Here is a 26800-nt window from a genome sequence, read left to right as displayed (position 1 = left end):
TTCTTCCCTTTGTCATCCTTCACTTTGTTTCTTTATTTCAATATTAGATTTAATTTTATAAAATAATTTAAAATTTAGATTTTTAAATATCAATAAATTATTTTTAATTAAAATTATTAATTTATGTATTCTATTATGAAAGAGTTTTGTTTGAGCCGACTGTATAGTTTTATTTCTATATATATAACTATGAGTTGAGAAAGAATACATAAATTAATAATTTTAATTCAAATAATATATTGATATTTAAAAATCTAAATTTTAAAATTTAATTTTATAAAATTAAATCTAATATTGAAATAAAGAAATAAAGTGAAGGATGACAAAGGAAGAAGAAAATATGAAATAATATCAAATTTAGTACATCATTGAAATAATATTAGATTGAAAAAGTTAAAAATGTTAAAAGTCCAAATTGTCCAGCCCCCAAAAAGTACATTTTCTGGAGAAAACAGTGCAAAAGGACCACCATGGACTACTGCAGATATTTTTAAAGTTCATGGACTACGGGCGATATAAACCCATATTCCTGGGACGATTTTTGTAGTTCACTCTTTTACAAAAGATATACATCAAATTAAAGACGATTTAACGAGGATTCTAACGAAAACCTAATTGCATGGTATTATATCAAATGCTGAATAAAATGATAGTACAAGGTAGGAACAATGATATTCTTTTTGTGTGATAGTGAAACCATATCATTTTATAAACAAAATGTATCATTCTTATGCTGCAAAAATATCGTTTTTAATCCCTCAAATTATCATGTCCCATTCAGAACAATACCCATACTCATAGACAATACCATATCATTTTTTTGCATACAAAGTATCATTTCATCAATAAATCAAAAACCACAAACATCAGCAACACCATATCATTTTTATGCACCAAAAGTAGCATTTCTTCAAAAAGACAGTAATTAAAAACATCAACAACACCACGTCATTTTATGAACCAAAAATATCATTTTGTACACTAAAAATATTATTTTTTTAAGAAGACGGTGACAACAAACATCAACAACACCATATCATTTTATAAATGTTATAATATCATTTTTTCAGTCTTATATATACCATGCAATTAGGATTTCGTTGGAATCATCATAAAATTATCTTTAATTTAATATATTTATTGTAAGAAAATATTTAAATTTGAAAAGTTGTATCAAATTTAAAATATTGAATTATTTTAGGAGAGAGAATGAGAATTCCATTTAAGATTTGAAATGGTATAACTGTGAGTCTCCAATATTCAAAGGTCAAAATTACTCTTTTTATACTCCCTCCGTCTCAAGCTACTTGAGTCATATTTCATTTTGGGTTGTCCCAAGTTATTGAGTCATTTATCATTTTAGCTAAAAATAAAACATTTATTATCACTTACTTTATTCTTTTTTTATTATACTCTCTCTACTTTCTGTTACTTTATTCTCTCATCTACTTTATTTAATGTGACGCCCCGGAATTTTGATTCCTTTTATGTTGGATAAGCCGAACTTATTAGACTACTTAATCCTCGTGTGGAGGGCGTATGAACGTAGAAATTTCCGTTGTAATTTCCATCGTGGAATAAAGCAAGTTTTTGTGAAGAAAGCAAAGTACAAGAAATGTTCAAGAATAAAAAGTAGGGAGTTATGTTTATTAAAAGAGCAAGTGGAAATACAATTTATTGGATTATAGAAATGCTAATAGTACATGCCATGAAAGGGACAATACACTCTTGGTTTTTTCTAAATAAATATAGGAAACAAAAGCTTCAAGAGGAGTCTTCTTTCTCTCTTTCCCTCTCGATTCTTGCTCCACAAAACACCAAGAAAAGACAACTTGCACCTACAAGTGAAACATCAAAATAGGTATGAGAATTTTGGATTCACAAGACTCAAAAGTGGAGGACTTATTCAATATAGCAAGCATGAAATCCTTGTGACACATCACCAAGCTTGCAAAAAGAATGAGAACAAGTTGAGCAAAGGATAAGCTCATCACCAAGGACCTTTTAAAGGCAACCATAGATTTCCACACCCTCCAAACCGAGACTAGGAGGCAGCCAAGAGGGGGGCAGCCCCAAGGCTTGCATCAAATAGGAAAGATTCCCATAATCAATAAGTTCAAAAGGGAGCAAGCTGGCAGCCAAAAATAGGAGCCTTTGTCCCCAAGTTTCAGGCACAAAATGCCAATTCCTTGAGCTATATAAGAGGCCACAGCCTTCGCCCCTCCCCACTCTTCGAACACCAAGATTCACAACATCATAAGGAGAAAGCAGCAAGGAGTGAGGAATGAGGCGAGGCGCCGGCAGCAAGAGAGACCGCAAGGATTTTCAGCCGAGAGGTAATTCCCTCAACACCCTCGTTGCATCATATAGAACAACAATCCCATAGCCAAGAACATAGATACATGGCCTTAGGAATTCATAACGTTAACAAGTAGAGAACAAGCGAGAGACGATGCTAGAGCGAAGCACGTAGGGAATATTCTAAATCAGTATGACGAAATGAGAACCATAAGTATCAAGAACTGGTATCGCAAATCAGTAGCAAGCTATTTCCATCAACGAACAAAACCCAAAGACCGAACCAAATCGTCGATCGAAATTTCGGAATGAACGGAGGTGAGGGAAGAAGAAAACTTAGCTTAGACGGCGGGCGGCCAGCGTCGAACAATCCACACAGCGGAGCGGCAGCCGACAAGGCAGCGGGCTGCTGAAGCCGACGCCGAGCGACACCGCGAGCGGCAGCCTTGCTCGTCGGGCGGTCGAGGATTCTCCTGAACGCGACGGAAGAACAGAGGGAGCCGGAGAGAGAGATAAAGTGGAGACGCTGCGTTTTCGTCGATTTGGGGGATTTCTAAAATTGGGGAAATTTCAATTTGGAGAGTGATGATGCCGCGAATTATTGATGACGATGAATGCTCGTAAAAATAAATTACGACACAGAGAATTTTACGTGGTTCGATTTACTGAGGTAAATCTACGTCCACGGAGAGAAATGGGGGCAGGTTTGTATTGCTTGATCTGCGAATTACAGCTTACAACACAGACTTGCTATATGATTATTTCTCTAGAGAGATTCTAACCCTTTTCTACCAGATCTAAGTTCTATTTATACATTGAACTAAGATCGTGGCTTACATCATCACTCTAGGTCGTGGAGGTCGTGTAGGTCATGGCCTAAGATCGTGGCCTGAGTTGACGCCACGTGGTAGTGGGTGTGTTGGAAGTTGTGGAAATCCTGCATGGGTCCACTAACTCCTTGTTCGGTCGAATACTGAGACCGAACTGCTTTGGTTGCCGATCTGAGAGTAGAGCTTGATGCCGACCTGAGAGCAGAGCTTGATTGGTTGGCTTTTACCGAGCTGTAGGCTGAGGCCGAACTCTTTGGTAATGCCGAACTCCTCCGAACTCTTTGGTAATGCCGAACTCATACTCCTCCTTGGGCTTTGGGCTGATGGGCCGTCACTGCTGTTGGGCTTGTTTAGTTCGTACCCCATCACTACCCCCCCCGAAAGACGAAGTGAATCACTTCGGCGAAGCGAGTCACTTCGGCATTCTGGATAAAGGTACGGGGGAGGCTGACGTCAGGGGACGTGCCTTGCATGTGACTGCATTAAATGCGACAGTAAAATCCGGCCGTTGAATCCTGAAAAGGTGGGATTCGAAACGGTGCGACGATTTTGAAATCTTCGCCGAATCTGATAAATATGCTCTTTCTTCCTCATTTGAACATCTTTGCTGTTGCGTCTTCTATACTCTCTCTTTCTCGAGAAATTTTCTTCCGCTTTCAAGAGCTTCTTCAGACTTTCTTCACTTTCAAAAAGTAAGAAAAATGTCTTCTTCTTCTTCTTCGGTGTCGGGTAGCGGTAGGAAAGGGGATAAGGGGTCTTCTAGCCGGAAAGAATCCGGGGAGAAGACCGTAGAGTATTTTCACAGTATCTTGAGTAAGGATACTGTGATATCCCTTCACGAGAAATATTTTTTACCTGGGGGGAAGGCGGTGGTTCCCGACGATGATCATAGGGCTAACGACCCGCCGGAGGGTTATGCCACCGTTTACGAAGCCTGCTTAGAATGCGGGCTTCGTTTTCCTCTTCCCCCACCTTTTGTAGAGCTTCTTGATTTTTTTCAACTCCCTTTAGGTCAGGTGACTCCGAACTCTTGGAGGCACTTATCGGCTTTTGCTGCCGAACTGCGTAGGCTAGATAAGGATCTGTCTCTGAGGGCAATCCTTAATTTTTTCCAGTTTAAAAGGAAGGGATCTTGGTTCTACTTGATCCCCTTACAGCCTTTTAGGGCCTTCTGCAAAACCAAGTGGCCGAAATGGCAAAACCGTTTCTTTTTTTATAATAGGACTTCGGCTCCGGGCTTTCCTTGGAGAAGGCCGAAGTCCGTGATTCCCCATCCTCGGTTAGAACCGTTGGCCGAGCTCGAGGGCGAGCTCAATAAGATTCCTATGATTAGGAAACAGTATTCGGAAACTGAGCTCGTCAAGGGCGACCTCGTGTTCAATATCTCGTCTTCGGACGAAGAGGCCGAGGGTGAGGATTTCTCTTTATCTTTATGCTCTACTGCTTTAACGAAGAAAACTAACCTTGTTTTCTTGCTTTTTGGCAGTGTTCATGCTGAATAAGGCTATCCGAAAGTCCTCCGAGCTTGAGGAGCCGGAGAAAGAGAAGGCTACCAGCTCGGCTCCTGATGCCGAGAAGAATCCGAAGAGGCAAAAGACCTCTTCGGGTCCAAAGAAGCCGGAGTCGACTTCGGCAAGTAGGAAGGGGAGGACCCAGAAGCCCCCGAGAGCGCCAGAGAAAGACGTGGTCTTGGCGCCTCCTTCGGAGCATATCTGTGAGCCATTTTTATGGCCCACGGACTTCGCCGAGGTGAATTGTCTTCTTGATTCTTTGGCCTGGCTTCTGTCCTGTATTTTTGGTGCCCTCTGTTGACTTTTTTCCTTATCCATTTTCAGAGGAACGATATGCTCTCCAAGCTCGTCGCCGTCGAACTCTCCAAAGCGTCCAATGACTATGCCGAGATGCAGAGGAAGTTGGCGGCTGCTTGTCATCGGGCCGAACAGGCTGAGGCCAAATTTGAGAAGGCCAGAGCTGCTAGGATCTCGGCCCAGGATGAAGCTCAGTTTGCCAAAAACCAGCTCGTCATCCAGCGAGAGCAGGCGAAGCGGAGCGATGCTGCTGCCGTGGTTGCCCAAGGGGAGGCTCTCCGTGTTTACACGGAGAAACTCTTTTTGAGCAGCCAGTTCTCGGCCTTTGTCGGTAGCCTGGTAAGGCTAATTGCCGATAAGGGCGAGCAGGGGGCCGATGTCGTGCTGCCTCTGTACAGCCGAGAGATAGCAGCTCGGCTTCAGAATCTGCCGCTCCTTGAGGAGCTCGCTTCATCCTCGGTCCTGCTTTCTGCAGACCGAGTCCGGAGTTGTCGAGCTGATCGGGACGAGAACCTGGAGGCTATCTTTGCCTCCGTGGGACCCGTTTCACCCGCCTCGACTTACAACGGAGAGGGTGAGGCCGAGCCGCTGGAGCGGGAGGCCGAAGTCGAGCGAGCCGGGCATCCGGAGAAGGAAGCCGATCAGGAGACGCAGCAGATCGGCTACGGTGGCGCCGAGCAGGCTGAGGAGAGCAAGGAGGCAGAGGCTGAAGCTGAAGCAGATGAGAAGGAAGCTGAACCTCACCGAGAAGGTGGAGACGAAGCTAGCGAAGTATGATTTCGTCTCCCTTCTCTTAGTTTAGTTTCTTCCTTTATGTAAAATGGCCTTGAAGCCCTCCTTGTATAGAAAAATTTTTTTCTTATGAATGAAAAAATTCTTCTTTCTGCTCTTGTGTCTTCGTATAGCCTTTCGTACTCTCTTACTCCTGTTGTGGTTTACTACCTGCTCGGTAAGCTGAAATGCCGAACTGACGTAGCTGCTTTGTATTCTTAACTCTCAAGGAGCTGGAGATACTTCACTGGAAACGGCTGTACTCTTCGGCTTTAGACGAAGCTGAGAAAAGAGCTATAGCCGATCAGACGAAGAATGACGAGCTTCTGGCTCGTTTAGTGAAGCTGGAGGCCGATAATAAGGACTTAGAGTCCGATAAGAATGATCTGGAGGCCGAGCTGAATACGACCATTGCTGAGAGGACTGCGTACGAGGATTACATCCGTGTGCGCGGGGGGAATGACCATATCAGATGCTCAGAGTCGAGTTGACGAACTGTGGGAGGAATATAATGTACTCCGGAGGAACAATGCGCTGGAGAGCTCGGCTTGCCAACAAGTCGTGACATCATTGCGGCGCTGGGCTTCTCGGTACAACATTGTTCTTTCTCGGCGCCCCTCCATAGAAAGATTCCTTCGGCATATCGCGCCAACAGATGCTCGCACTCCAGATCAAACCTCTGGTTCCCTTGTTCAAAATCCTACTCCCAGCCAACAACGAACTCCGGAACAGCCGGAAACGTCAAGACGAGAACGGGCTCAGGAGCAACCGGAATCGTCAAGACAGGGACGGACTGAAATTCGCCGAGGAGTTGTGACTATGAGCGAGCAAGATCAGCAGATGCTTATTGCAGAGACTCTTCATCGCCGAGGTGTTAGGACTTCTCGAGCTCGGGGAAGAGGCGTTGGGTCGAGGATAGCATCTCGTCGACCTGCTTATTCTTCATCTGCTCGGAACAACCGAACTCGGCTTCCAGAGGATTTTGCAGATAGGTGGCTTAACTTCAGCAACCCTGGACAGTAGAATAGTCCTTTGTAATAGCGTAACGCCATTTTGTAGGGTAGCGGAGTTGTATGCCGAACAAGATTTGATAAATGAAATTTTGTTTTCGCTTCTAACACTGTATATTTACAGCTTAGCGAAAAAATTTCATCGTACTTGTCCTCGGTCTTATGAAGTAAACTTCTTTGACCGGACTTGTCTTTGGTCTGATGAAATAAACATCTTTGACCGGACTCGTCTTTGGTCTGATGAAATAAACATCTTTGACCGGACTCGTCTTTGGTCTGATGAAATAAACATCTTTGACCGGACTCGTCTTTGGTCTGATGAAATAAACATCTTTGACCGGACTCGTCTTTGGTCTGATGAAATAAACATCTTTGACCGGACTCGTCTTTGGTCTGATGAAATAAACATCTTTGACCGGACTCGTCTTTGGTCTGATGAAATAAACATCTTTGACCGGACTCGTCTTTGGTCTGATGAAATAAACATCTTTGACCGGACTCGTCTTTGGTCTGATGAAATAAACATCTTTGACCGGACTCGTCTTTGGTCTGATGAAATAAACATCTTTGACCGGACTCGTCTTTGGTCTGATGAAATAAACATCTTTGACCGGACTCGTCTTTGGTCTGATGAAATAAACATCTTTGACCGGACTCGTCTTTGGTCTGATGAAATAAACATCTTTGACCGGACTCGTCTTTGGTCTGATGAAATAAACATCTTTGACCGGACTCGTCTTTGTGTTCTAATTTGGCGATTTTCGTCGCCGGGATCGAACTTTCCCTTGTCCTAATTCGGCGAGTTTTATCGCGTGGATCGGACTTTCCCAGTTAACCGAAGTGGTCTTATGCAGTAAACCTCTTTGACTAGACATGGTCGTCCTCGGTCTTATGAGGTAAACTGCTTTGACCGAACTTGGTCGTCCTAATTCGGCGAGTTTTATCGCGTGGATTGGACTTTCCCTTGTCCTAATTCAGGCAAGTTTTATCGCGAGAATCGGACTTTTGTTGCAGTTCGTTTCAGACGAAGTGCTTGATTCTTAAGCAGAATTGTGGTCTTGTATCCTCTTTAGAAGCTTTGACACACAATCGTGGGCTTGTTGCAGCTCGTTTCAGACGAACTGCTTGTTTAAGCTGAATTGTGGTCTTGTATCCTCTTTAGAAGCTTTGACACACAATCGTGGGCTTGTTGCAGCTCGTTTCAGACGAACTGCTTGTTTAAGCTGAATTGTGGTCTTGTATCCTCTTTAGAAGCTTTGACGCACAATCGTGGGCTTGTATGTTCTAAAAAGGGGATCAGCCTTTGAAGAACGAGATACCTCAGTTTTATTTGTAAGAGACGACACTCACATAGACAGACACAACGCACGTAGAGACAAGAACAAGTAAAAAACAAAGAAAACACATAAGACTGACTGACCGGACTGTCTCTTACAAATGGAACTTCTTGAGGTTGGAAACGTACCACGTCCGGGCTACTTGTGCTCCTGACGCGTGAGTCAATTTTTAAGACCCTTTGCCGAGGACTTCTGACACCCGATATGGACCTTCCTATGTGGGCTCGAGTTCGCCCAGCTTTTCTGCTCGGCTTACTTCGTTGTTTCTCAAGACGAGATCTCCCACTTGAAATTGCAGCTTCTTCACCCTTTGGTTGTAATACCGGGCTACTTGCTCCTGGTACTTGGCTGCTTTTATGCAGGCCAATTCTCTTCTTTCTTCGGCAAGATCTAGTTCGGCTCTCAGTCCGTCACCATTCATTTCTGAGGAGAAATTGAGTTCGGGGACTGGGTATGCCAATCTAAACCGGAATCACGGCTTCAGTGCCGTACACCATTGAGTTCGGCTCCGGTGTGACTTCGGTCATTTCGCCGGCCTCTGATTCCGGCTGCTGTGATTGCTATGCTTGATGGTGCCGAACTGATTGCTCGGCACTTTTAAGCGCAATCTGCGAACACACTTGCTCTTTTTCGATCACCTCGGATGACCGCTATCTCTCCTTTAGTGGAGAAGGTGTTCGGCGAGGATGCCTCTGATCGCTATGACCGGGCTTCTTTTTGTCTTCTCTAGATGAGCTGTCTAAAGACCGTTTTCGACGGTCTGCCTCATCGGCACGAGAAAACTTGTCCGCAAGGTCCCACATCTCTTGAGCTGTTTGCGGACCGCACTCCACGAGCTTTCTGTAGAGAGCTCCGGGCAGGATTCCATTTTGGAATGCCGAAATGACAAGTAGATCATTGAGATTATCTACCTGTAGGCATTCCTTATGGAATCTCGTCAGGAAGTCGCTGATCTTTTCGTCGCGACCTTGACGTATGGAAAGCAGCTGAGCCGAAGTATTTCGGGCTTCCGCTTTCTGAAAGAACCTCCTGTGGAAAGCATCCATCAGATCTCGGTAGGATCTAATGCTGCCTTGAGGAAGGCTGTCGAACCACCTTCTGGCGTTCCCGATGAGCAGCTCGGGGAACAGCTTGCACATATGGACCTCATTGAGACCTTGGTTCGCCATATTATACTGATAGCGTCCCAGGAAGTCATGAGGATCCACGAGTCCGTCATAGGTTATCGACGGAGTTCGGTAGTTCTGTGGAAGGGGAGTTCGGGTAATATCGTCCGAGAACGGAGTCCTCAATACTCCGTACATGGCGAACCCGACATTTCTTCGGTATGGAGGAGATGGAGTTCTCCTGTGATTCCGGTACCGAGGATTCTTTCTTCTGGAAGACATGACACTACTGCGGTAGTGACTGTCTCGTATGGAGGGAGAGGGAGAATCCGCCGTTTTTGTCCCCGGCTGCTTTTGGCTTTTTTGCAGGAAGGTTAAGAATTCCTCCTGCTTTTCCGCCAAAAACAGCTTGACAGCCTCGTTCAAATCGGGCTGCTGGGAAGACTCGGTGTGACGGCTTTTGGAGCGGCTTGTTCCTCCACCATGAGAACTGGTGGTGGATTTATCCCTAGGCTGTTTTCCCGACCTATGGGATGGATTGGCTTCCTCCTGGTTCTCACGGGCAGGAATACGGGTAGTGTGTGATCTGGTATGCATTTTTTTGGGTGGAAGGGGATCAAAAATTCGCTTTATCACAAATTTTGTTCTTCGTTTCCCACAGACGGCGCCAGTGATGATGCCGCGAATTATTGATGACGATGAATGCTCGTAAAAATAAATTACGACACGGGAATTTACGTGGTTCGATTTACTGAGGTAAATCTACGTCCACGGAGAGAAATGAGGGCAGGTTTGTATTGCTTGATCTGCGAATTACAGCTTACAACACAGGACTTGCTATATGCTATTTTTGTATCGAGAGATTCTAGAGAACCTCCCTTTCTATTTGATCTAAGTCCTATTTATACATTGAACTAAGATCGTGGCATGCAGCACCATTAACTAGGTCGTGGATGTCGTGTAGGTCATGGCCTAAGATCGTGGCCTGAGTTGACGCCACGTGGTAGTGGGTGTGTTGGAAGTTGTGGAAATCCTGCATGGGTCCACTAACTCCTTGTTCGGTCGAATACTGAGACCGAACTGCTTTGGTTGCCGATCTGAGAGTAGAGCTTGATGCCGACCTGAGAGCAGAGCTTGATTGGTTGGCTTTTACCGAGCTGTAGGCTGAGGCCGAACTCTTTGGTAATGCCGAACTCCTCCGAACTCTTTGGTAATGCCGAACTCATACTCCTCCTTGGGCTTTGGGCTGATGGGCCGTCACTGCTGTTGGGCTTGTTTAGTTCGTACCCCATCAGAGAGAGAGGGGTCCGATTCGGAGGAAATCGAGACCACCTAAGGCGAGGACTCGCCGGAAATTGAGAGAAAAGAGAACGGAGATGGGGGGGAGCTGTAGGAAGTAGCCGCTGCGTGTTGTTCTTCAAGTTAGGAATTTGGAAATGGAAAGAATGGAAAGAAATGAGAAAGGTGAGAGAGAGAGAGTCTCGACAGAAAGGAGGAAAGGGGTACTTGACCCCAATTTGATTTAATTTGGTTGTGGGCCTAATTAAATTGGTAGTTGGACTTTACTAACAAGAAAGAAAAGGAGCAAAGGAGACTTAGTGGCCCAATTTAATTAAGGTTTGGGCCAAGAGTTTGTGTTGGAGTAGGCTACTTAATTAAATTAGTGGACTTGGAAGATAAATATTTTGGAAAGAAATTAATTCAAGGAATTTAGCTTGGAGCTTAATTAAATTAATTTCCGAATTACTAAATTCCCGAAGATGGAGAAATATTGAGTTAGAGCACGACTAATTTTTCTCGAATAACGTATGGAGATCCGGAGGCGGAGAATATTAAAATGGAGAAGCGAATGGGCCGACCGGCGTCGCCCCGCGACGCCATGGGCGGCCCTAAGAGGCCTTAAGAAATCTTAAGAAAATCCGACAGAAAGGATTTAAGAAGGGATTTTAAGAATCCATATTTAATTAAGAGAAAATAGAAATTCTCCAAATTAGTGAGCGGAATAATTTAAGTGTTGTCGTACAACAAAGCCCAGTTAAGATTTAAGAAGAATCCTTTAAGCCGAGACTAAGGGATAGGATGCATGCATTCTTTTCTCAGAAAAATAGTTTGAATATTAATTAGCGTTTTACGCTATTTATTTCTAAAGGAATTTGTTCAAGGGGCAAGAGAGGCCGAACGAGGAATTGTTAATTGGAGATAAGCATAACAGGTGGGCTTTCTTTTAATATCCAGCACTATAGTGTGGATATAAAGCAAATGTTTTGAAGTTATGAAATATCTTTTCTGAAAAATGAAGATGTGATCATCTCTTTTAAAGTTGTTGTCATGCCATAAAATATTTGTTTTGATACCTGTCTGTGAGGGCTATATGCCGGGAGTTTGGCGATGCCAACAAAATTGATAACGAATTCGGGTCTGAGAGTGGGTAAAATCCCAACACAGACTTATACGCGCGAGCGCTGTGAGCCATCCTAGAGAGAGGTTGGCCGGCGAGGGTGTTCGTTGAAGGTGGCCACCTTCACGGCACTGGTTTCTCAGACAGGGAGGGAATACCAAGAACTTAGACTGATCAGTCGGACTTTTAAGATCACAAAAGAATTTAGTATGCTCGGGCCTTTTAAGAAAAACCCCCGTGTGATACTGTGGATGGATGACAACTTATGTATGTATGTTTTGTTTTTGGCACGTGTCCACTGAGTACTCCTGTACTCAGCCCTGCATGTATTTATAAATGTGCAGGTTGAACGTCAAGTTGAAGGAGGAATTGATCGGAGTCGATGCTATTAAATAAGCTTGTGGATTTCTCGGCGATTCGTGTCTTCATACACGAAGTCGTTTAGTAGGGACCTCTTTCCGCTGCTTTTATTTCGTTAAGTGAGAAGCTTATTGTCTCACCTTCGAACTCTGATTTGGTTGTTGTGGTGAATGATTCTATTTGAGAACATGTAACCAAATATTCGGTTCCTTGTTTGCAGTGTTTATTTGACTAGTATTCCTTCCAGTTTCCCTTGATTTTCACCCCCCTTCTACCCCGCTTCTTTAATCCCCCATTAGTCGCGAATTACTCAATCTTGTTATCCTTAACGAGAATTGGGTCGTGACATTTAACTCACTAAATACAACTTTCTTATTATATAATCACCTCCTTTAAGGGATACACTATTAAGTCTGACTCAAAATTTTTAAAAAAATAGTAGGATATCCAAAGCAGGGATACACTATTAAGTCTTAGTCAAAATTTTTAAAAAAATAGTAGGATATCCAAAGCCGAATTCGTCTTAATTCGTACTATAGTCCATTCTACTCAATAAATTAGTTTATAGTTGTATTTATTTGTTTGTCTAGAGTAGTGACCACTAGCAAACAACACACCAATAAAAAAAATTGAATTTTGACATCAAATTGTCAAGTTAGGCAGTTATTTTTGTGCGGCTATGTGGACACGTGTCACTTCAATATTGGTGTAGTGTTTTCTCTTTGCATTAGGGAAGATGATCCTTTCGAGGACCACCCAAGATTTTATGCACACTTATTTTAAAGTGTTTACGAACAAATAGAGAAAGTTATTGGGTGTTTAAAAATATGCGAAAGAAATAAAAAGTATAAGATATAAAAGGCTGTTGAGTGTTTAAAAATAGGAGTGTTGAACAAAGTAAGAAAGAGAAAAGATTGTTGGATGTTTAAAAGTAGGAAGATGAATAAAGTAAGAATAAGAGAGGTAATTGTGTATTTTAATTATTTCTTAAATAGGAAATGGAGCATCTTGGTTGAGGAGAAAAAATTCTCTAGTCCATGAACACCACATGGCAATCTTATTTGGTATGCCTCACTAATAATATCTTGCCAAATGGAAATGTATAGCATACATGGCCAAATAATTATAATGGCATAATATGATATTTTAAGAAAATTTTTATAATTCCCATATATAATATATACAATCATATATACACACAATATGTTAAATTATTAATTGTTCATTTCAAGTAAAGAATTAAAGTCGTTTGAGATTTGATAAGCACATTCTTTTTGTATAATGCTTTTTTTCCTTTGTATTTTTTTTCACTTGAGTACATATTTATTCATTTTTTATATTTCATCACATAATTTTCTAGAATCGTATGTATCAAAATCTGGTCTTTTTTTAGTCAAGTAGTTATATATTATTGACTATATTTATAATTTATTGATTATATCTTTATATATATTTAATTTTTATCTTCATTATTTTATAATTATTTTTTACAGTTAAGTAAATATAAATTAAAAACAGGCATATTTATGACTAGTAAAGTCTCATCTTCTTAGATTTATAGTTGATGTTCCTTTATCAAGATAATCTTATTTTAATTACATAATAGAAGATTGTAATCCTTAATTTGAATACCCTAATAAATAGTTGTAGTATTTCAATTTCTTTAAATTCATATTAAATTTTATTCACATATTGTCTATTGTATAAGATCCATCATATCATTTTATTATTATTAACTATCTTAATTAATATTTTAACTTAACATATAATCATTATATAGTTTATGTGTAATGATAAAATAAAAAATAGAACCTGGTTGCGTAGTCATTCATATATTAAACTTATTGTGTGCGATGCTAATATAATTAAATTTATGTATATATCGATAAAAAAGGATAAAAGTTCCCATTAAATAAATAAATATAATTTATATTTTATATATCAATATAAAAGAATAACAGTCTCGATATAAATTGGTGGTGCAATATTATAATCATTTTAGTGCAACCAATATGATAATCATTTTATATATGGAAATTATAAAAATTTCCTTAAAACATCATATTATGTCATTATAATCATTTGGCCATGTATGCTATACATTTCCATTTGGCAAAATTTTATTAGTGAGGTATACCAAATAAGATTGCCATGTGGTATACATGGACTAGAGAATTTTTTCTCCTTGGTTGAGACCGATGAAAAAAAAAATATGTCATCTTTAATGAGACTGGGGGATTATTAAGCATTGTAAATAGAAATGAGTATACGGTTTTAAATCGAAATTTTGTGAAAATTAAAATCGAAGCGAATCAAATTATCCAAAATCTAAACTATAAAAATCAATTAGAACCAAAAAACTTATATTGCACAAATATATCCAAAAAATCTGAAAAGCCAAAATTTAAACTATAAAATACAGAATCCGAAAAACGTAAATTGCACAAATATATTCAAAAACACCAAAAAAAATGAAAAATTAAAATATTAATTTTCTATAATTCATACTACAAAAATATACTCCTTCTGTCCCACTTTAAGTAGAGCATTTCTAATTTGGATATTCAATTTTCGAGTATTTTGCTCACCTGTAATTATAGATGTTGTGCAAAAATTAATAAAATTATCATAAAAGCCATTGTGATTTATTGGAAAATATTGGGCTAACACATTACAAACTTAATGTGTATAACTATTTTAAGTGGTCCAATTAAAGTTATGGATTTTGTGGATAGACTTTGTTGCTACAACCTATACAAGTTTGTAATATTGCCTATGCCGAAAACCAAATACGGTGAAAAATACATTTATGTGGGAGATGACAAAATCGGAGACGCTGCGTTTTCGTCGATTTGGGGGATTTCTAAAATTGGGGAAATTTCAATTTGGAGAGAGAGGGGTCCGATTCGGAGGAAATCGAGACCACCTAAGGCGAGGACTCGCCGGAAATTGAGAGAAAAGAGAACGGAGATGGGGGGGAGCTGTAGGAAGTAGCCGCTGCGTGTTGTTTGTAAGAGACAGTCCGGTCAGTCAGTCTTGAGTCCTGTTCGGTCAATGTGCTTTCTTTGGTTTGCTTGGTCTTTGTTTGTCTCTGTGCGTTTTGTCTGTGTGTTTTGTCTGTCTCTGTGCGTGTCGTCTCTTACAAATGTTACTGAGGTATCTTGTTCTTCGAAGGCTGATCCCCTTCTTAGAACATATACAAGCCAACGATTGTGAGTCAAAGCTTCTAAAGAGGATACAAGACCACAATTCAGCTTAAACAAGCAGTTCGTCTGAAACGAACTGCAATAAGCCAACGATTGTGAAGTCCAAGCTTCTAAAGAGGATACAAGACCACAATTCAGCTTAAGAATCAAGCACTTCGTCTGAAACGAACTGCAACAAAAGTCCGATTCACGCGATAAAACTTGCCTGAATTAGGACAAGGGAAAGTCCGATCCACGCGATAAAACTCGCCGAATTAGGACAAGGGAAAGTCCGATCCCCAAATTAGGACAACGGAAAGTCCGATCCGAGCGATAAAACTCGCCAAATTAGGACACAAACCAAGTCCGGTCAAAGAAGAGTTCACTTCATAAGACCGAGGACAAACATCAACTTACCCCGTACCTTTATCCAGAATGCCGAAGTGATTCACTTCGCTTTTCGGGGGGGGGGGTAGTGATGGAGTACGTACTAAACAAGCCAAACAGCAGTAAAGCCCATCAGCCTAAAGCCCAAGAAAGAGTATCAGTTCGGCATGACTAAAGAGTATCAGTCCGGCATGACTAAAGAGTTCAGTTCGGCACAACCAAAGAGTTCGGCCCCAGCCTACAGCTCGGTAAAAGCCAACCAATCAAACTCTGCTCTCAGGTCGGCATCAAGCTCTACTCTCAGATCGGCAAAAGCTGCTCGGCAATAATTCAGCAGTTCGGTCTCAGTATTCGACCGAACTAGGAGATAGTGGACTCATGCAGGATTTCCACCTCCACTACACCCACGATCTATTTAGTGGTGTCAAGCAGTCATTAACTCATGCAGGATAGTGGACCCATGCAAGATCGCCACGATCTCCACGACATCCACTACCTAGTAAATGGTGCTGCATGCCACGATCTTGGTTCAATGTATAAATAGAACCTAGATCAGATAGATAGAAAAGTTCGAAGGAAGTTCTCTAGAGATAAAACCATCATATAGCAAGTCTGTATTGTAAGCTGTAGAAAACAGATCAAGCAATACAACTCTGCCCTCTTTTTCTTCCCGTGGACGTAGATTTACCTCAGTAAATCGAACCACGTAAATCTCTGTGTCGTGATCTGCATTTTCCTGCATTCATCACCATCAAAAATTCGCCCAACCATCACTGGGCCTCAGTAACATTTGTAAGAGACGACACGCACAGAGACAGACAAAACACACAGACAAAACGCACAGAGACAAACAAAGACCAAGCAAACCAAAGAAAGCACATTGACCGAACAGGACTCAAGACTGACTGACCGGACTGTCTCTTACAAATGGAACTTCTTGAGGTTGGAAATGTGCCATGTTCGGGGTACCTGTTCTCCTGACATGTGAGCCAATTTGTAAGACCCTTTGCCGAGGACTTCTGACACCCGATACGGACCTTCCCATGTGGGTTCGAGCTTGCCCAGCTTTTCTGCTCGGCTTACTTCGTTGTTTCTCAAGACGAGATCTCCCACTTGAAATTGCAGCTTCTTCACCCTTTGGTTATAATACCGGGCTACTTGCTCCTTGTACTTGGCTGCTTTTATGCATGCCAATTCTCTTCTTTCTTCGGCAAGATCTAGCTCGGCTCTCAGTCCGTCGTCATTCATTTCTGCTGAGAAATTTAGAGTTCGGGGACTGGGTATGCCGATCTCCACCGGAATCACGGCTTCAGTGCCGTACACAAGACTGTACGGAGTTTCACCGTTGGAGGTTGTGGGTGTAGTTCGGTAGGACCATAGGACTTGAGGGAGATTTTCTACCCATTGTCCTTTGGCTTGTTCTAACCGAGCTTTTAACCCTTTCACCAGGATACGATTTGTTACCTCCGTTTGTCCGTTTGCTTGTGGATGAGAGACCGAAGTGAACCGCTGTTGAATATTCAGCTCTTGGCACCAATTCTTGAACGTCTTGTCGGTGAACTGAGTCCCGTTATCCGAGATGAGGATGTGGGGTATGCCAAATCGGCACACTATGTTCTTCCAGACGAAATCCAATGCCTTCGAGCTCGTTATCGTAGCTAATGGTTCAGCTTCTACCCACTTCGTAAAGTAGTCCACGGCAACGATTAGGAATTTTATTTGCCGAGGAGCTTGTGGTAGTGGTCCTACTATGTCTATACCCCATTGCATAAAAGGCCAAGGGCTTTGCATAGTGGATAGATCGGTCTGCGGCATCCTTGGGATATTTGCATGGATTTGGCACTTCGGGCATGTCTTGACGAGCTGCACTGCTTCTTGTACCAAGGTTGGCCAATAATATCCCCATCTTAGAACTTTTTTAGCTAAAGCTCTAGCTCCGATGTGGCTGCCGCACGATCCTTCATGAACTTCTCTGAGGATGTAGTCCGTCTCTTCTGGCCCTATACATCGTAATAACGGCTGAAGGTAGGACTTTCTGTATAAGACTCCTCCATGAAGTTCGTACCGAAGTGCTCGGCATGTGATTTTCCGAGCTTCTCTCTTATCCTCGGGCAGTTGTCCTTGATCTAGATACTGTAAGATCGGCGTCATCCAGTTCGGCGAGCTGGTTACTGAATGTACCTCAGCTTCATCAATGCTTCGATGCATCAATTCCTCCACCTTTGAGCTTGGACATGCGGCTAACTTACTTAAAGTATCTGCTCGGCTGTTTTCTGCTCTGGGAATGCGGATTATCCGAAAATAAGAGAAACTTCGGCTAATGCTTTGCGCTTTGTCTAAATATTTCCTCATCCTCTCATCACGGGCTTCACTTGTACCCAACATGTGATTCACTATGACTTGTGAATCACAATGGATTTTGAGAGACTTGATACATAGACTTTGCGCTAGCTGGAGTCCGGCAAGGAGGGCTTCGTATTCGGCTTCGTTATTAGTGGTTGGGAATGAGAACCGAAGTGAATAGGTTACCTCGTGTCCATCGGGAGCGATAAGCAGAATACCAGCTCCACTTCCCGTTTTATTCGAAGCTCCATCTACGAATCCGCTCCAGCAGTCCGGCGGCTCTTCTTCGGATTCCAAGGGCTGTGCTAGTTCGGCATTGGCAGAATTTTTCTGTTCGGCAATGACAGGGATTGCTTGATCGAACTTGGCCTCTGCAAGAAAATCTGCCAAGGCTTGTCCCTTGATGGCTTTTCGAGGTAGGTACTTGATTGAGTGTTCTCCCAGCTCTATGGCCCATTTGGCGATTCTGCCTGATGCTTCTGGCTTGGTCAAAACTTGCCGAAGAGGCAGATCGGTTAAGACGCATACCTTGTGAGCATAGAAGTATGGCCGCAGTCTCCTTGCTGCATTTACTAACGCCAGAGCAATTTTTTCCAGAGGTTGATACCTTGTTTCTGGACCTCTTAATGCTCGGCTTGTAAAGTAGATGGGAAACTGCTTTAGGCCTTCTTCTCGTACAAGCACCGCGCTAATGGTTTGATCGGATGCCGCTAAGTATAAGAAAATCACTTCGGCATCTGTTGGAGCAGAGAGAATTGGAAGCTCGGCTAAATAACTTTTGAGCTCGTCAAAAGCCTTTTTCTGCTCGGCTCCCCACTCAAACTTTGGTGCCTTTTTTAACACTTTGAAGAACGGCAGTTGCTTTTCGGCTGCTTGGGAAAGGAATCTATTCAATGCGGCTAGACATCCAGTTAGTCTTTGCACATCGTGTATGGACTTCGGCATCGCCATGTTCTGAATAACTTGAACTTTTGAGGGATTTGCCTTGAGTCCGTCCTTTGAAACCCAACAACCCAGAAATTTTCCCGAATCTACCAAAAAGGTACATTTTTGGGGGTTGAGTTTGAGGTTGGCTTTTCGGAGCACGTCGAGAGTGGATTTGAGGTTGTCTTCGTACTCCGAAGTGCTTTTGCTTTTGACAACTATGTCGTCGACATACACTTCAACCTGTTTTCCGATTAGGTGCCGAAAAAGCTTGTCTACCATCCTTTGATAAGTGGCTCCGGCATTCTTTAAACCGAATGGCATCTTTTTATAAGCGAAAATGCCGAAATCGGTAATGAAAGCTGTTTTCGGAGCGTCACTCTCATCCATCAACACTTGGTGATATCCTTTGTATAAATCAAGAAAACAGAAAATTTCGAAGCCGATCAAAGCTTCTACTTTTTTGTCTATGTTCGGAAGGGGATAGCAATCTTTAGGACAGTGCTTGTTTAGATCGGTAAAATCTATGCACATCCGCCATCCTCCTTCTTTTTTCTTGATCATCACAGGATTGGCCACCCAAGAAGGATATTTCACCTCGAATAGTACATCCGCTTTTAGTAATTGGCGGACTTCGTCATGGATGACTTGGCTTCTTTCTGCCGCAAAGAGTCTTTGCTTCTGTTTTACTGGCCGGATTGAAGGATCAATATTTAACCGATGAGTGATTACCTCGGGGGGCACTCCGGTCATGTCCAACGGAGACCATGCAAAGACATCTTTGTACTCCTTGAGGAGCTGAATGGTCTTTTCCCGGAGTAGAGGCGTTCCTGCGAAGCCGATCTTGACCGTTCTGGATGGATCATCTTCGTATAACTGAACGGTCATTGAGTTCGGCTCTGAAGTGACTTCGGTCATCTCGCTTGCCTCTGACTCCGGTTGCTGTGATTGCTATGCTTGATGGTGCCGAACTGATTGTTCGGCACTTTTAAGCGCAATCTGCAGACATTCTTTTGCTCTCTTTTGATCACCTCGGATGACCGCTATCCCACCTTTAGTGGGGATCTTGATGGTGAGGTGATAAGTAGAGCAAACGGCCCGAACTGTGTTGAGCCAGTCTCTCCCCAGGATGATGTTGTACGGGGACCGAGCTTTCACCACAAAGAACTCGATCATCGTATTGGAGCTTGTAGGCGCTTTTCCCACCGTGATCGGAAGGCTGATAATACCTTCAGGGCGGGTGTCCTCCTGGGCGAAACTTTTCAGAGGAAGTGGAGCCGGACTGAGCCGAGCTGGATCCACTTCCATTTTATCGAAACATTCTTTAAAAAGAATGCTGACTGACGCTCCTGTATCCACAAATACTCTGTGGATCAGTTTGTTTGCCACTCCGGCTTGAATGACAATAGCGTCTTGGTGAGGAGAGATGGCTGGGACGGGATCGGCATCTGAAAATGTAATCACTTCGTCTTTCTTCAGCCTTTTATGTGTTGGCTCCTCTTGATTGGAACCTCTGCGTTCTGCTTTTAGGGACGACTTAGTCTTCCCGGCAGGGAGAGCATCAATAGTCTGGATTACTCCATCATATTGCGGCTCGTCGTCGTCTTCGGGATCCTCATGCCTTTTCGGATCCTGAGGATTGCAGTTCGCACCTCTCTGCCTTTTGTTCTTTTTCGGCTGCTTGCTTTGGTATTTTTTTAACGTTCCTGTTTTCACAAGAACATCAATACCTGCAGCCAAATTTCGGCACTCCTCGGTATCGTGACCGTGGGCTTGATGGAAGGAGCAATATTGATCCTGAGGTCGCCGCGCGGCTGATTTCGTCATCCGCTTTGGTTTTTCGAACATATCGGAATGTAGTTCGAAAATTTCCGCTCTTGACTTGTTTAATGGTACGAACTGAGCGGGCGGCTTCTCAGGATTGAGACGTGGCCCCAATCTGCCTTGTACCGGTGCCCTTTGAATTCTTTCAAAAGGAGTTCGGCGAGGAAGCACCTGGCCGCTTTGATCGGGCTTCTTTTTCTCTTCTCGGGATGAGCTGTCTAAAGACCGTTTTCGACGGTCTGCCTCATCCGCACGGGAAAACTGGTCCGCAATGTCCCACATTTCTTGAGCTGTTTGCGGACCGCACTCCACGAGCTTTCTGTAGAGAGCTCCGGGCAGGATTCCATTTTGGAATGCCGAAATGACAAGTAGATCATTGAGATTATCTACTTGTAGGCATTCCTTATGGAATCTCGTCAGGAAGTCGCTGATCTTTTCGTCGCGACCTTGACGTATAGAAAGCAGCTGAGCCGAAGTAATTCGGGCTTCCGCTTTCTGAAAGAACCTCCTGTGGAAAGCATCCATTAGATCTCGGTAGGATCTAATGCTGCCTTGAGGAAGGCTGTCGAACCACCTTCTGGCGTTCCCGATGAGCAGCTCGGGGAACAGCTTGCACATATGGACCTCATTGAGACCCTGGTTCGCCATATTATATTGATAGCATCCCAAGAAGTCATGAGGATCCACTAGCCCGTCATAAGTCATTGACGGTGTCCGGTAGTTCCGCGGCAAAGGAGTTCGGGTGATATCGTCCGAGAACGGAGTCTTTAATGCTCCGTACATGGCGAACCCGACATCTCTTCGGTACGGAGGAGATGGAGTTCTCCTGTGGTTCCGGTACCGAGGAGGAACAGGAACATGTCGGGGTTGAGGATTCTTTCTCCTGGAAGACACGTCACTACTGCGGTAGTGACTTTCATGTCTGGATGAGGAGGGAGAATCCGCCGTTGTCTTCTCCGGCTGTTGGCTCTTCTGCAGGAAGGTTAAGAACTCCTCCTGCTTCTCGGCCAAGAACAGCTTGACAGCTTCATTTAAATCGGGCTGCTGGGAAGACTCGGTGCGATCTCTCCTGGAGTGGCTTGTTCCTTCTTCGTGAGAACCGGAGGTAGATGTCTCCCGAGGCCGTTTTTCAGACCTGCGAGCTGGACTAGCTTCCTCACGGTTATCACGAACGGTATTATGGGTGTTATGTGATCTGGTATGCATTTTTTTTTTTTTTGGGTGGAAAAAGGGTCAAAAATTCGCTTTATCACAAATTTGGTTCTCTGTTTCCCACAGACGGCGCCAGTGATGGTTGGGCGAATTTTTGATGGTGATGAATGCAGGAAAATGCAGATCACGACACAGAGATTTACGTGGTTCGATTTACTGAGGTAAATCTACGTCCACGGGAAGAAAAGAGGGCAGAGTTGTATTGCTTGATCTGTTTTCTACAGCTTACAATACAGACTTGCTATATGATGGTTTTATCTCTAGAGAACTTCCTTCGAACTTTTCTATCTATCTGATCTAGGTTCTATTTATACATTGAACCAAGATCGTGGCATGCAGCACCATTTACTAGGTAGTGGATGTCGTGGAGATCGTGGCGATCTTGCATGGGTCCACTATCCTGCATGAGTTAATGACTGCTTGACACCACTAAATAGATCGTGGGTGTAGTGGAGGTGGAAATCCTGCATGAGTCCACTATCTCCTAGTTCGGTCGAATACTGAGACCGAACTGCTGAATTATTGCCGAGCAGCTTTTGCCGATCTGAGAGTAGAGCTTGATGCCGACCTGAGAGCAGAGTTTGATTGGTTGGCTTTTACCGAGCTGTAGGCTGGGGCCGAACTCTTTGGTTGTGCCGAACTGAACTCTTTAGTCATGCCGGACTGATACTCTTTAGTCATGCCGAACTGATACTCTTTCTTGGGCTTTAGGCTGATGGGCTTTACTGCTGTTTGGCTTGTTTAGTACGTACTCCATCATTCTTCAAGTTAGGAATTTGGAAATGGAAAGAATGGAAAGAAATGAGAAAGGTGAGAGAGAGAGAGTCTCGACAGAAAGGAGGAAAGGGGTACTTGACCCCAATTTGATTTAATTTGGTTGTGGGCCTAATTAAATTGGTAGTTGGACTTTACTAACAAGAAAGAAAAGGAGCAAAGGAGACTTAGTGGCCCAATTTAATTAAGGTTTGGGCCAAGAGTTTGTGTTGGAGTAGGCTACTTAATTAAATTAGTGGACTTGGAAGATAAATATTTTGGAAAGAAATTAATTCAAGGAATTTAGCTTGGAGCTTAATTAAATTAATTTCCGAATTACTAAATTCCCGAAGATGGAGAAATATTGAGTTAGAGCACGACTAATTTTTCTCGAATAACGTATGGAGATCCGGAGGCGGAAAATATTAAAATGGAGAAGCGAATGGGCCGACCGGCGTCGCCCCGCGACGCCATGGGCGGCCCTAAGAGGCCTTAAGAAATCTTAAGAAAATCCGACAGAAAGGATTTAAGAAGGGATTTTAAGAATCCATATTTAATTAAGAGAAAATAGAAATTCTCCAAATTAGTGAGCGGAATAATTTAAGTGTTGTCGTACAACAAAGCCCAGTTAAGATTTAAGAAGAATCCTTTAAGCCGAGACTAAGGGATAGGATGCATGCATTCTTTTCTCAGAAAAATAGTTTGAATATTAATTAGCGTTTTACGCTATTTATTTCTAAAGGAATTTGTTCAAGGGGCAAGAGAGGCCGAACGAGGAATTGTTAATTGGAGATAAGCATAACAGGTGGGCTTTCTTTTAATATCCAGCACTATAGTGTGGATATAAAGCAAATGTTTTGAAGTTATGAAATATCTTTTCTGAAAAATGAAGATGTGATCATCTCTTTTAAAGTTGTTGTCATGCCATAAAATATTTGTTTTGATACCTGTCTGTGAGGGCTATATGCCGGGAGTTTGGCGATGCCAACAAAATTGATAACGAATTCGGGTCTGAGAGTGGGTAAAATCCCAACACAGACTTATACGCGCGAGCGCTGTGAGCCATCCTAGAGAGAGGTTGGCCGGCGAGGGTGTTCGTTGAAGGTGGCCACCTTCACGGCACTGGTTTCTCAGACAGGGAGGGAATACCAAGAACTTAGACTGATCAGTCGGACTTTTAAGATCACAAAAGAATTTAGTATGCTCGGGCCTTTTAAGAAAAACCCCCGTGTGATACTGTGGATGGATGACAACTTATGTATGTATGTTTTGTTTTTGGCACGTGTCCACTGAGTACTCCTGTACTCAGCCCTGCATGTATTTATAAATGTGCAGGTTGAACGTCAAGTTGAAGGAGGAATTGATCGGAGTCGATGCTATTAAATAAGCTTGTGGATTTCTCGGCGATTCGTGTCTTCATACACGAAGTCGTTTAGTAGGGACCTCTTTCCGCTGCATTTATTTCGTTAAGTGAGAAGCTTATTGTCTCACCTTCGAACTCTGATTTGGTTGTTGTGGTGAATGATTCTATTTGAGAACATGTAACCAAATATTCGGTTCCTTGTTTGCAGTGTTTATTTGACTAGTATTCCTTCCAGTTTCCCTTGATTTTCACCCCCCTTCTACCCCGCTTCTTTAATCCCCCATTAGTCGCGAATTACTCAATCTTGTTATCCTTAACGAGAATTGGGTCGTGACAGAGTGGTATCAGAGCCATTGTTTCTTTCCGGCTCTGCTATCCACACATTCCTTCAGTCGAGATCTAGACTTGTTCGCTAGATCCTTCCAAGTAATCGACTCGATCAGTACTCCTGGACGTTCAACCGAGGTGAAAGTTAAAGAAGCGAGATTTTGAGGTCGCTAGAACCAAGTGCGACGAGAATGCCCACCTGATAAAGAAAATAAAGAAGAATCGAAAGGAAATAAGAACCTTCCTAGAAAATGTAGTTCAAATTGGAACTACGAAGGATGAACCATAAATCTTATTATTGCTTTCCCGAGCAACAAATTTTGAGACGATGCTAGATAAGAGTTAAGCACGAACGCGGGATCTAAGGCGATACGACTTTTGCACAAGAAGAGCCAATGCCCAAATGCATAAGAGCACGAGAGGGGCAACTGTTGAAAAGAAAGACGAGGAACGGTGCTATAAGGGAATAGCACAAGATAAATCCTCATTGTGGCCAAGCCACTCATGTAAGATCCGAAAGCAAGTGTTGATCCCATCACATTTCATGAGACCTTATAGAAACGCTCGATCTGAGATATGAACTTAGCCTAATGACGTTGGATCACACAATAAGTGGCTTTAGTTAATGACTTTCCCTACACGGATTTTCGTGCGTCGATTCGTTTTCTTTCGAATACCTTCGACAGACTCAAGATATCCCCACCACATGGATGAAATAGACAAATTTAATCAGCAGTACTTACTTGGATTTCCAGAAAATCTCTTTCTTTGAACATCCTTAACGGAAATGTCTCCCTGTCTGTTTAACATTATTGATCGACCTGCGTTCTGCAAAGCAGGGTGTCAATACTTCTTTTTTTTCTATGAAAGTTGTGACCCATTTCCAGATCATGGTTAAAAATTCAATTTCAGACACTTTGAGCAACTTGCATTGCAAATCAATGTGCCACCTCTTATCTTGGGTACATCTGATCGCTATTCACTTTCAGTTGCATGAGCACAAGCTTTGCTCTTATATTTTCGGATATGTCGATTGACAACAACTTTTCTTACTCATCATTCGTATGAGCAATATTTTGACTTCGCAAGCCCAATCGCATTGTTATTCTAACGTTGTTTGTCTCCAGAACCTTCAGACTAAGCTCGTTTTTCTAAACCTCGTCTTTAATGAATGACGTATTCTTCATGGAACTCCTGTTAACTCTTGTTATTTTGCAAACATGTATATGACAAGTTCTTTCTTGCAAGAATGAGATTTTCTCATGTTCAATTCAACTGCATGTTTGTTCCATCTGGGGAATTTTTGTCATGTCTTCAATGATCGTTAAGACTAGCATACCCACTTCATTCTTAACGAGTTACTTTGGCTGCTACCCCGGAGGTTTATCTTCTTGAGAATTTTCTTGACAACATGCGAATTCTTCAACGTGATTCTATTTTCACTAGCTTTGACTTTTTTTAGAAGATGGTCAGTGCGACTTCGTGGCAATTGCCTACACTTTCATGTACTACTGCGACTGACTTTTCCAAGCTTTAACACCTTTGAGCCATCAATCTATTGTTAGCAAGATCCTCTTGAATATGAACGGTCAATTGGACCATACTATTTGGTGCCTACGATGAGAACTCCAATTTAATTCGTTTCGTCCAATTTCGTGAAACATTTCATTTCTTTCGAGAAATCCCCAAGTTCTATAGGTTTGCTTGAAACCTCTTAACCAGTGTGATCTTTTGAAAGAGTCAATATTCAAGTTTACTTGAGCCTAGTCCTGCTATCCTTGTAAACCAATCATTGCGAGTTGGTGATTTTAATTCACAGAGTCACACCAGAGGTGTTATTTTTGTCACCTTGAGTAATTTGAGAATTTTTTTGTCCAAGACAAGGGAATTTTTTTTCAGTACCTCTTCATGCTGAAATCAGTATCATCCAAGTTAAGTCTGTTTGACTAAACTCCCAATGCGACACTCTCAAGGAAGGCAAAGCCTTGATCCTTTCAAAATATCTATGAGAAACAAGTCCCGATAGACAACGTGAGTAAAGATGATACACCCAACGATCCCGTCATGCTGCACGAATTAGATAAGAATAGTTGATCGATGGGTACGCATATAACAAATAGAAATAAGTGAGTTGCGAGAAATGGAGATTTACACCATGGTTATGCAAGATCAGTTAGAAGGGAAGTACAAGTAGTCTCACAGATTACGTTTTAATTGATTAAATGCCGACAATAAGAGAGGTGGTGAATTAGAAACCACAAATATGAGACCACCGAGGGAAGAAAAACGGAGTCCCCTCGGTAGGAGACAAGGATGGATGTCAGTAATGGATTATGATCGAATGTTCTGTGAGATGGCTCGGTACGCCCCAGACCAAGTGGACACTGACACAAAGATGGCCAAGAAATTCTGTAGAAGTATGAAATTCGTACGGCACTGGCCAGCCACAGAGGACTCCCTTACTCCGGAGCTCTGGCACGAGCACTAGACATCGAGGCAGCTATGCCGGAAGATAAAACCGCGCCAGCTGTGAGTAATGCTCAACACCCAACTTATTCCCATGC

The 26800-nt window shown here is 42.7% G+C and overlaps 2 long non-coding RNA genes across 3 annotated transcripts; both read left to right on the top strand.

Moving 5' to 3' along the window:
• Positions 1-1534: 1534 nt before the first annotated feature.
• Positions 1535-12152, top strand: LOC121772290. Of its 2 annotated transcripts, XR_006044323.1 has the most exons (3): positions 1607-2336; positions 11310-11372; positions 11903-12152. It is a non-coding gene; the product is annotated as an uncharacterized LOC121772290 (long non-coding RNA). The 2 variants fall into 2 exon arrangements; XR_006044322.1 differs by lacking the exon at positions 11310-11372 and having other exon boundaries at positions 1535-2336.
• Positions 12153-22560: 10408 nt separating this feature from the next.
• Positions 22561-24131, top strand: LOC121771038. Its single transcript, XR_006043912.1, has 2 exons — positions 22561-23351; positions 23882-24131. It is a non-coding gene; the product is annotated as an uncharacterized LOC121771038 (long non-coding RNA).
• Positions 24132-26800: the final 2669 nt, after the last annotated feature.

This window comes from Salvia splendens, chromosome 16 (genome assembly GCF_004379255.2).
Source record: "Salvia splendens isolate huo1 chromosome 16, SspV2, whole genome shotgun sequence".
In the NCBI taxonomy this organism is placed as follows: domain Eukaryota; kingdom Viridiplantae; phylum Streptophyta; class Magnoliopsida; order Lamiales; family Lamiaceae; genus Salvia; species Salvia splendens.
The sequence above is the reverse complement of the archived record's forward strand: the minus strand, read 5'-3'. Positions and strand labels throughout refer to the sequence as shown.